This window comes from Natator depressus, chromosome 2 (assembly GCF_965152275.1).
Source record: "Natator depressus isolate rNatDep1 chromosome 2, rNatDep2.hap1, whole genome shotgun sequence".
Taxonomy (NCBI): Eukaryota; Metazoa; Chordata; order Testudines; family Cheloniidae; genus Natator; species Natator depressus.
The window spans coordinates 99,092,883-99,105,447 of record NC_134235.1 but is presented as its reverse complement, the minus strand read 5'-3'; positions in this window follow the sequence as shown (position 1 = coordinate 99,105,447).

The window sequence follows — 12,565 nt, the reverse complement described above, 5'->3', positions numbered from 1 at the left end:
ACTGTAAACAAATTTTTCACCCTCAGAATTAAAACATGGCTGATTTTTTTTATTCAGACTTTTGGGAAATAAGTAATCTTTGGGGAGAGAGCAAGCACAAAAGGTGAATTTTTCATAACGATATGATCTTGTGAAAACAGGGTCTGATCATTGAAACTGTTTACAAAAGTAATGGCAGGAGTCTAAAATGCTATTGTAGTTTTGTGAGCCGTTCATTGAACATATAGAGGTTAACCAATTCCCAGTCCACTGTCACTCGTTTTTAATTGCAGTTGAGTCATTTCAGAAAACTCTTGGGATGAGCAAACCATTTCTTGAAGAACAGAATAGCGAGTCCAAGGTAAGAATTTACCAGGTGCCAAGAATCTCTAGACTCATTTAGTGTCTCATTATTTGGTGAATAAACCAATTGGCATTGCTTAGACAAACATCAGGATCATTCCTGTCCAAGACAGCTCTCATTGTATAGCAGCATGTGGCCATTATTCTCTTCCACATCAATTTCTTTCTGAGGGCAGAAGACAATAGTGAATATTTAATGGCTTCCATGGAGTTTGATTCTCTTTTAGTTTTAAAAACACTGTTCTTTAAAATTAATAATTGGGAGGTAAGTGAACTGTTTCTACTGGCAATCTATCCTACCTGCATTGCTCTATCTAGATTTTTATGCCAGGGTATCTGAGTGCCTTATGGTATCCTATAAACCCAAAAGGAAATTTAAATACACACTTGCCTTAGCACAGGTAGCATTATTGTCCTTTATAAGTATAGTTGTGATGGGAAAAATATGTTGAACAGATGAACAGCATTGTGTCCCGTCTGCAGTCAATATAATAGCCATCTTGAATGCTTACAGGTGAGGGTTCCTCTACCATGAACCCACCAAGTAACCTCTCTTCTGCTTCCCCCAGTCACACTATTGTAAACAATTCCATTCTTCCTGAGGAGCACAGTCAATGCGGCAAGTCTGGGTTGTGAAGAGAGAGGTAATTCCTGATATCCAATACTTCCCCTCTCCTCCATCAAAGACTTTGAAAACCCAGTCAGAACTTTAACTTTAATCTGATATTCACTTGGGTCCAGGGCAGTCGTGATTGTCCTGTTATTTAGTAAGTGGACTGCTGCATGTTGCACCAGTTGCATCTTTTTAAGTGTCAATGGTTTCATTTTGAAGCATGTAGTGTACAGCAATAATCAAGCCCAACGATCATGAATGCATGGATCATTTTGAGCAAGGCATTTCTCTCAGGAAGAGACACATTCTTTGGTAGATAGAGGAAGATGGTTTTGCATCGGTTGCTATTAATATATCCAGCACAAGGAAAGAGTTCAGAAGGAACTGGTTATATACTGATTTATTGATTACTCCGTACTGAGTGTGATGGGCTGGTGCTGGCTAGTTCTGAATATTTTCATTTTCCAGACAACATCACCTGTGTCTTATCCAGATTTAGATTCAACCAGTTACTCTTCAGCCAGTTGCTGGTTTCATGCAGGCTCTGGAATAGGTGGGAAATGGTGGACTGTGATGTAGAGATGGGTGTCATCTGTGTATTGCTAGCATGGAGTCTGTGCTGTCTTAATAGCCCTCCCTTGCGGGAGTGCCAGTGATCACCTGTTAAATCCCAGTAATTTCAGCTGTATGGTAGAAGATGATATAGCACAGATTCTGTCAGCATTTTAATGGAATGTCTTAATTATCACCATCTTTGGAGAAATAAATAACAAAGTTAGAGGTAATGTTTGGTCCATAAGAACTTGAAAAAAAAATTGAACAGTCTGAAGATAAAGGCATCTGATGGATGAAAATAGCCCCTTGCTATGGTTGCTTGAGGCCTGTTTCTGCTCTTACTGAAGTCAAAGAAAAAGTGGCCACAGACTTCAATAAAAGCATGAACATGCCCTTGTTCTGTATTTCCAGTGCTTATTGCCTTTACTACATTTGTGTTCTTATATTTGGCTTTCAAAAGTCATAGGGCAGTATGAGCTCCCTTTCACCAATATCACCATAATTATCAGGCGGTAATCGCCATTATAATCTTGTCATTGGGCAAATCAATTACTTTAAATGTGGTGGTTCTTGCCCACTAATCAATTCATCTCCAGTTTAAAAAAAGAGCTATTTCATGATTCTGTACATTCAGTTGCTATGGAATGTCCAGCCTAGTTCTGCTTTGACGTATCCTTATACTTCTCTTTTGGACAAGGCAGGCTCTCTCTCTCTTATAGTCTTTGCATTCCTTCCAACTTGATGCACATAATTATTTGTAATCAAGGCTGTAAATTGTATTTAAAGCTGTCCAGCACTACCCACGAGTAGCTGAATCATAAATGAGAGTATTGTCCTGCCTGTACTCTTACTTATCCTTCCATCCGTAATAGATCCTTTCATTTATGCTCAATTAGCGTTTCCACTCTTGCATTCAGTCCCTGAAAGTTTCCACTCTTTTCTTCGGGTCTTGAATGCTGATGGTGTGGTAGACGGTTGCCTCTACCCATAATTTGTTTAGCTCTTTTGTGCAATAGATTTCACTTGGAAAAAAAAAAGTTTATTTGTTTTGACAAGCACAAACAGGATGGCTGTATTGTGCCTCTAACATGTTATAATGTAAAATAGTCCCTGCAATTAGCTCTGTGGTATTACTGCTCTGGAATAGACTGCTTAATATTTTTTTGACAATTGGAAGCTCAAACCGTAATGCTCCTGTAAAACAGACTCATCTATTAGAGGGATGATCCTTTTGCTTTTGATACAGAAGAGAGCCAAGGTGCACCAATCACATGTCAGAAGCAGTCATTTTGAGAACAGAACCTCACAGTGTTTAAGTAAACAGAGTGCTTTTCCTTTCACTTAAATGCTCTTATACTTAGTGGACAATGTGGATTTCAACAGTATGCCATCCTGAGCCATTTCCTATGGCTCCTGGCTGTACTGCTGTCTTGTTTCACAGGTCAGTAAAATAACTCCACTAGGATTGTCTGACGTCAGTGCAGTAAACCTTCCCAGTGCTGCTAGCTGCTCCTTGTTAGGTATTATAACTCTGCTGGGACTTGAGCTGATGCAAAATATGTGGCTCCTAATATTTGTAATCATTTGTTCCATTGCTACTGCATCTTTTTACATTTGCTGATATCTTGGGGGGCCAGGGAAGGGAGGTTAAAAAGAAGCTTTCCAGCTCAGATAAATGTTTCCTTTTTTCTTCAGCTTCCTCCTTCCCAACCCCATTTCCTTTATTTTAGAAGAAGGAAAAAAGCAAAATGTAAAGCAGATTACCCAGTCCAACTTCCTTGCTTTGGATTCAAAACAGAAAATACAGTATATTTACACTCTTTTTTCGTATGATCAGATACAATTTATTTCTCTTCTGCTGTAAAAGTTGCTGGTTCTTCAGAATCACTGTTCAATTACATTATGAATATGTTCCTAAAAGAGGATTCTCTTTCACTGTTAATAAAACTGGCTTCTGTTTTTATCTCACGAGTCCTTGGATATTGTTCACCATTTCCATTGTAGGCAGAACAGTATCAGTCTACTTACAGCAGCATCTCATTTTGGTGTCTCAAGTAGGCACCATATTTTTATGAGTGAAGCTTGGAAGATTCTTACTCCCTTCCCCCACCACCCATTCAACTCCAGGATGGCAGATAATTTTTATTTCTCAGGGCCTTTCTGAATATCAGACATCCTTAACCTTTGCCATTGTTGATAATAGGTTTAAATCACGTACAGAAGCTCAAATGTCAAATTAATCCTGGTTTAACTTGATTGCCATCAACAGATTTAAACCAGGGAAGAATTTAGCTTTGAGCTTCCATTTTTGGGGAAGCATCTGACTCGGGCTTGTGCTATATGAGACTTCTACAGGAGAACCTGAAGGTGCAGTAGAACTTGAAGATGAACCCATGATCTCTAAGGCGTCTCAGGAATCACTTTCCCGGTATTGTATTGTTGAAGTTCTGAGTGTTTCCAAAATTTAGTATGAGGCTGGAAGGTGCACTCGAAGGATCTGTGGTTGTTCTCACTCTGGTTGAGAGTTTGGTGCTGAATATTGCACCACAACTGTGTTTCCCTCTGATTTACTGAGGCAGTGGTAGAAGAAGAAAAGATAAATTGGAACATCCCAGATTAGAAATTTTAGCCAGTGTTATGCTGTTTATAACTCCAAGGAAGAGTAATTAAGGGACTGATCTTGCAGACTCCGGCTTACAGAGCACCCACTTAAGCAAACTGAAGTTCAGTGCACAGAAGGCTTGAAAGATTGGGCCTTAACTAGAGAAAGCATAAATCTAACATGACCATCCTCTGACCTATTACTGTAACATCACAAAGGGATTGAACAGAAAACTAGAAGCCTTGAGAATCGTTATGAACAAAATAGGGGCTATTTATGGCTTCATAATATATTTTAAATTTTTCCTTTTAAACTAAAACCAGATTCTCTCATTACAACAGGCACTGGGTTCTTCAGGAAGTGGCTGTGAAAGGGATACGCTAAATTCTTTATAATTTTGTTTTTGTTTTTAGGATTGGTTAATCCGCGGGAGGAATATAGAGGTGATTATATTGGCTACATTGTTACTTAATGTTGTATTTCTATATGGGTCCTGTTGCTGACCTATGTGATTTTGCATCTCTGAGAAGATGTTCACTTGCACATTGGTGACCTTTGCATTGTATTACATTGGTGATCTTTTAATAAGGAATCTCTATTATAATGCACAAATGGATTTCCAGTCAGTCATGGAATTGGCACTCTCTAGTTCTTTGGTTTTCACTTCTCCAGCTAAATTGAGAGGTGAGCATCCAGAATCTAAACTGGTGTAATTAAAACCTTAATCTGGGCCCTTAATTACTAATTACAGCAATTTACACTTCGTATCACTAGCACCCCTTTACTAACATGAAACCCACCTCTGAATTTGGCCTTTTGTGTCAAAGTTGAAGGGAATTCTCAGTTGGTCTGACTTTTACACTAATAATACTGCCAACTTCAAGCACTCAAAAATCCTATTGGACCCCCAAAATAATGAAATTGACTTAAAATAATATTTTAAAAAATAATACATTTGGAGTGCTTTTTATTTGCCTCCTGATTTCTGAGCCTTTAAGGGTACAGTCATTTCATGCTTTCAAACTTTTCTGTGAAACCATGGAGGCTACAAACTTAACTTTGTTTAAAAAAAAAAAAAAAAGAAAGAAAGAAAGCTGACATTTTCCTGCAATCTGTTGACTCCAGCGGTTGGGTCTTGAAGGAAAACACCAAATATTGTGAAACTCATAATAAAATCGCAAGAGGGGACAACAACATACTGATGAAGCTGGAAGAAGGAGAAAAATACACCAGCTGATGCTCCCTTAGACCTCTCTGAAAATGGGAACTGTTTTTTAACTGGATTGTGTATAAGATCAGACTGTGGCAACCAAGGCATTATTGTTGCCACAGACATCTACACTGCAAAACAAACCCCATTGCAACAAGTCTCAGAGCCTGGGTCAACTGACTCAGACTTGCAAGTCTCATGCTATGGAGTTAAAAAAAGCAGTGTAGACATTCCTGCTCCAGCTGGAGCCTGGGCTCTGAAATCCCTGCTTTTTTGCTAGGTTTCAGAGCCTGGGCTCCAGCCCAAGTGGGGACATCTACATTGCCATTTTTAGCCCCATAGCAGGTGTTCCACAAACCCCAGTCAGCTGACCTGGGCTCTGAGGCTTGCTGCCCTGGGTTTTTTGTTTTTGTTTTTGCAATACAGACATACCCATAAAGACTGAGTCTGTCCCCTTCCCTTGCCTTCTGCAGCTACTCAGCTATCACAATCTCTGACCAGTTACTACTGCCCTTGTAGGTGGTTACTATCCACAGACCTTGAGTGCTTAGACTTTTAGTTAAAGTCATTTTCATTTATTGTATGTGGAAAAATCATAATGAAGAGTCAGCACTTGAAGAGGTGAGTTATGTAAATCCTAACTTAGCTTAGTAACTAACCACTTAACTAAACTGCATTTGGGAGAGAGAATCTTCATAGAACTCTCCCCTAAATCTCATCAGCAGGATATCAACTGACTTCAAAGTTAACCAATAAAATCTCCTGTTACAAGCATTACATCATCAGAACAACTGCTCATTGGCTGAGCAGTCCTTGGAGCTATAACACTGTTTCTATCAGCTTCTCAAAACTGCCTATTTCAAAATTCACCCTTTCATGAGTGCCAAATGCAGCCACATTATCTTTTAAATATTGTAATTTACACCTAGGGGATTCTTAATCTTAACTCTTCCCTGTAATTAATGTACATTTGAAAAATGCTTCAAATCTCATGTTCTTGCTGATTCAGTGGTCTGGAACTTTAAAATTTGGGGTCTTTACAATCCTGATAGTAAATTCCCCAAAGAGGCCTATGTAAATAATACATTTGTGGTGCTTCATTGAAAAGCATTTACTGTGTGTATATTTTTTTGTGTTGTTCTCTTTTACAAGCACCGTTCTTTTCATGGGGCCCTATCTGTCTAATTAGTAAATCATAGTCCAAATACTAACATTTTGTCCTGAAAGGAGGGTCAACGTGTGCTGCTGATATGGATTTTTCCACATAAATTGACTTTGTGCAGCATTTCTACTTAGTGAATTATAATCAGTAGAGAGAGCCAGACATGTACAAATCTCAGTGGCCTCATTTTATTACATGCACTTTAAGGATAGTCTGTTAAGGTGGAATGTTGCTTGGGTGGTAGTTAACAAGGACACCGGCAGACGAAGTCCAACAGAACTGCACAGTTTGTACAAAAATTTGAAAATTTCCATAGTTGCAACAAATTGTGAAACCACTGTCACCCCCATGCGCCCCTTCTACACATGAGCATCTCACATATATGATTACACATGTAATTATACTGTCACACATAGAGCAGTTTGTGACATGTCTATACAGCATGCAGTAGCCGTACCCTCTGGTGTTGCTGTACTGGAGTTTTATCAGTGTTGGAAATTAGCTGGGAATCGGTAAATTCTCCCATAAAAATTAATTCCAAGTAGAAAGTGCAATTCTCAGTCCAGAAGGGGGAAAAATGCCATAATCTTTTAAAAAAAATAGATATGTACCTGTTTTTATAAATATGTATGCCTGTATAGATATCAGCATGAGTATGGAATGAGTAGGTGGGTTGGTTCAAATGTCCATTTCATTTTCATTTATGTATATAGTGCCCCACGAAGCACATAGGCTAAGCGTGTATGGACAAAGAAGTTTAGATGGAGGTTAGGGAAAGGTAACAAGAAAAGGAAATTTTTATATAAATCAGTGAGGCAGCATTTCAGAAGTGTGCTTTTAAGAGGGACTTAAAAGAGGAGAGGATATGAGCCTTGCTGATGACATCAGGGAGGTCAAATCATGTATGGAAGAAGGAAGAGAAAGTCTCCATTTAAAGAAGTTAGACACAACCAGGAAATGCATGAGAAAAGTGATCCCTACCATGCTGCTTCCAGGCTATTTCAAGGCAGCCTGGCATTTATCCCACTTTGATATACATCCTTTGGGCACCTTATGGCATACACTGAACTGGAGTTGCCTGCAAGCAAAGCACAAGTTGCAGGGATATAAAAAAGCCTCCTATTTTGTCAACCTCAAAATAAAACTGCCACTATGTTGTAAACTCTCACTGTCCTGACCCCCATATGTCTAGGTAGTGCAGAAAATACATTACAACTCACACTGACTGGACACCTCTGGGATATCTTAAGTCAAAGGTGAGATTTAAGCATGGATTATTATGACTTTCTCAGTAGAAATCAGATTATTACCATTATTAGATTGTGGATTTTTTGTATTGAATATACAAGCATTTGACAAAGCACTACACTATAATAGTTTAATAATACACATTTTGAACCATAAAATTATTATATCCAGTCTTAAAAAGTTAAATATGTCACTATTAGGGTAGAGTAACATAAAATTCAGTTTATAATATTAAAATTCAAAAAATGACACAAAGTTATCCATCACGTTCCCTGGCAATATTAAACTTTCCTCATTTTTCTTTAATTTTTGCATTTTTAGTATAATAAATTGAGATTAAAGCAAAATCCTCATGTTCAAGGTCTCTTGGCGGTGAGTGGCAGTAAAGTTACACGTAAAGTGATAAGAAAACAAATCATACAAAAATCTAATATTTAATAACATTTCAGACAGATTACGGAGATTTAAGACTCTGAACTGTAATCAGCATTGGAGCAGTGCAGACATTCTAGTAATTACAGAGGGAACACTTGAGTCTCTTCTGAAATAAATGCAGATTATCACCACAAGGCTTGAAATAAATTGAATAGCTATTGAAAAATTGAGATTTTCTTTTCTGAAGGATTCTTATTTTGCTCCCAATGGCCTTTTGTGAACTCTCAAAATATTTTTCTTTTAGCTGAGAGGAGACTGACAACCTTAGGATTCTTTGTGTGTGTGCGCGCTGATATTATTATGCATTTAAATGTGAGCTTTTGCATTTCTTCAGCCAAAAAAAAAAAAAAGTGAAACTTCCAAAAATATTTCCCTACAAGGGCTTTAAAATGCCTTGATGTGTGTTCAGCCATTTTTCTGTTGGTTTTTTTAGAAGTACCCACAGTATAAAAAGTTGCATTTTTATTCACCTAATAAATGGGGAAATTCTTTAAAAATGTTTTTCAGTTGACAATGAACTGATGGCCAAATTACACAATAATGCAAAAAAAAAAAAAAAAAAGAAAGAAAGAAAGAAAAAAGAAAAAAAAAGTTGAGTTAACTGGTCTCTCTCTTTGCAGATACTGTAAATATCAATTACTCGATGATGCACTATATGGAATAATCTAATTCAGCATGTCAAACTTTTCAACTGAATTTATAAAGTCAGCTGCATCAGCCTCTGCATCATTTACAACAAGTAATTGTTAGCTGCTCTAGAAACCAGTGCCTCTGAAGAACAGGATAGATTTAGTATGTGTTTTACTCTGTGAACAAAATGAACGCCATGAGTTCCACACAATAGAACGAAATATTGCATATTGTATTTTGTAGGCTGAGCCTTTTTCTTTCTTTTTTTTTTAATATTGTTTTTATTTTGTGCCAGTAGAGCTATCCGGTCTTGAATATGTCAGTGTGCCTTGAATGTGCAGTCACATTCTGAGGTATGTCTTTGAACTCTTCAGTGGTGCTTTGCATTTCTTTGAGACCTTTTAGGGGGAGGAGATAGAGAAATATGGACAAAAATGCTGTGAGGTTGTCTCATTATTTCTCTTCCATTTAAAAAAATGTTCGGCAGGAAGACCTCCATTTTACAGTATATTCAGCATCTCCTCATGGCTTCATACTGATATTTGCAGACAGCATGGGGGAAGGCTTGCCGATTTAAAATGGCCAAGACAATATTCACTATCTGTTCTGAACAAAGAAATTATCATCACCAGCTAACCATTACGTTGACAAAACAATAACTTGGTTTCTGATGTGTATTTCATCCTGGGCCTTTTATTGTTGAAACATAACACAGAGAAAGGGAGGATAATCATCTGTGATCAACAAAATTAGGACCCTATCCTGAAGTCCTTATGAAACCAGTAGGAGTTTTGTCTGTGTAGGGGCTGCAGGGGGGGACTGCATGCATGCACCCACTTAGGGCCTGCCACCCTTACTTATGGGGAGTAATATTTTACTTGTAAAGTAGTCCCACTGCCCAGTACTGTTCCATGTGAGGAACTACTAAGGGAATAAAGTACTACTCCATGTGAGGTGGCAGAATCTGGCCTGTAGCACATTTAATACAAGAAAAGTTTATTCAGTACCATCAGAGTAACAGCACTTACATCACAGAGTCAGCCACTTCAGTAACATCAGCAATGAATGCTACGTGTGTGTACGTCACAAGTCAACTGGACATAATTTAAAGATATTTATGGGGGGATTTTACAAAAGGCCATTTGCGTTACAAAAAATAAAAAAGCCAATAAAAGTTTGGAACAGAAGGATATTCACAGAGATGTAATAGTATATTTTTATAGTGGTTTCCTTTCATCGAACTTACAGTTTAGCAGTTTTCAATTCTGTATGGGTTGAAGAGAGTAGGGAGGAAGAGAAAGAAAAGGGGACACATTTTGATGTAGTTTCTCTATTATAGTTGTATAATTATTTGCCATAGTTGTAGTTACATCCCTTTGCTTAGCAACTGTCTGTGATCATCTTTAAATGTGATGAGGGATCTGAGTTTACTACCCTGGTTCATTCCTTGTAATAACACACATAAAATGTAATGCATTAAACAAGTTTAATTTTTAAAATCTATCTTGCACATGTCCCCTTGACAGGAACATTCCATGAGCAGATATCTTTTTGTACTACTTGGGGCACAGTCTCTGACAGAGATTACTTTATAACCTGAAGTAAAAGTATCAGTGTAAAATGTAAGATTGTATACGTGGGATTTCATCCAGAGCACTCAGCCAAAAGAAATATCGAACCACTACTAAATCATTCCAATGAGTTAAGTATTGTGTATAGTTTTGTTATTTTAAGCAAATGCATTCATATTTGCTTTTAAAACTATCAAGGATTGGTCTAGGAAATTTTTCAGTGAAAGGAGTGTGTGTGTGTGTGTGTGTTTATAAAATTACATAAGCTTATTTTCCTCTGTGACAAAAGAGTTTAGCATAATTGTTCAATGAAAGAATCAAAATTTTCATGAATAAGCATTAGCCATTCAGATTTCCCATTTATTGTACAAAATAATAAATAAACTTCATTCCTTTTTTGTTTTCACTTTAATGCCTTGCCACCTTTATCAAATCCATATGTTGCATAGAATCGGGCACTTTCATTTGAAAGCAGGGCTATAAGGATTTATATTTACAGGGTTAAGGAAAATATTTGAATAGGTTCCAGTTTAAATGGGAGTGGGGAAGGAAAAAGGGAAATGGTACACATCAACTTGGGCTGACGGTTTGGGTGCCAAAACAGGAGCTTTCTATAGGCCCAACTAGAACTGCCTTAATCTTTATATTCCACTTCTGATTTCTGTTGGTGTAGGGAATAAATAACTACTGCAGTCCATCCATAAATGTCTTCCCTCCCATTGGTCAAACAGACCATGCTTTCTTGTTTTTAGAAATGCTTTCCACTGTCTCATACGCCAGCTCTGTGCCAGCCAAAGGTTCTCCTGCTCTGGAGGAATCCTCAGCTGAACTCCTGGAGTAGCATAAGGGACATATTTTGTGGGCTAGGACCTGGCCCTTAGTCTTGAACAAGCAAGCAAGATTCCACAGTGGTTCTAGTCATGGCCTCTTTGCCTATACAAATGCTAATAGATTGTATTGATTGACTGGATTTGTTGTTTTTCGTGAAAGCTTCAGGAGACAGTTCATGAGACAGTGCCCACAGGTAGTGGATCTGGGAGAATGAAGGGATTATCACTGTATGCTGCAGAAAATTTTTGCTTAAATTAAAGATCAGTGTCATCATAGAATGTATTTCTGTCAGATGTTCAGGTTTCCCTTCTCCTTTAACACAAACACTGCCTTAGTAATTAGAAATGAGATATGGGATTTAAATATATAAAAAATATATAAAATATTATTCCTGTCTCTCCTCTTAGACAAAACTAAATGCCAGTTAAATTATTCCAGCTCTATGCAAAACAGGCTTGCTGTGGCATAGGTTTTGTCTGAAAAGTAGAGATCTGTAAACTTCGAAATGATGGTATTCTTTTTATTGTTCTTATAGGAGAAGGCACAATATGGCTGTTTACAGCAACTAGGAAATCAGACAAAACTAAGAATGTCATTGTTTTCTCTAGTGTGATGCTTTATTGTGGAAGTTCAGGGAGAAACCCTCGTGATAGAAATAACCCAGCAGATATTTTCACTACTTTTGACACTTATAATAGCCTTTAAAATTATTATTAAGATATCTTAGGGGTGAACCACAAAGTTTGAGTAAAATGAAAAAAAAAAAGAGAGAGGGAGAGAACTTAGTTATGGAATATGTGCACATACCTACAAATGCACCTATGTGTTAAAAATAACATTTGGCCATCACTTTCTGCTTCATTTCTCTTGTAGGGAGCTGTCCTGTGGTGAAGTCCATGGGGGTCTGCGCAGCTACTGTTACCAGTGCAGAGCTCATTGCAGAACCTCTTCTTATCTCTACCTATGTCATTTCAAATCTTATCTCACCTTGATGGTAAACTTCATGTGGCAGGGATCTGTTGTTTTATTTGTCTGTAAAGTGCCTGTATATCTGCATTATAGCATTGTGTACATAATATTAAAATTATATGTGTTATGCAGTGGCAGATTAATGATTTTGCCGCCCCTAGGCCCAGAAATAATTGCTGCCCTCCCCTTCCCCCCCCGCTCACCTCCGCTCCAACTCCACCTCCTCCCCTGAGTGCGCCGCTGGGTCCTGCTTCTCCCCACTCCCTGCCAGTACTTGTGCGCGAAACAGCTTCAGGAAGGAGGCAGGAAGGGGGGAAACATGGCGCGCTCAGGAGAGGAGGCGGGGCTGGAGCGGGGATTTAGGGAAGGGGACCAATAGGGGCAGGGAGGGGGTGGG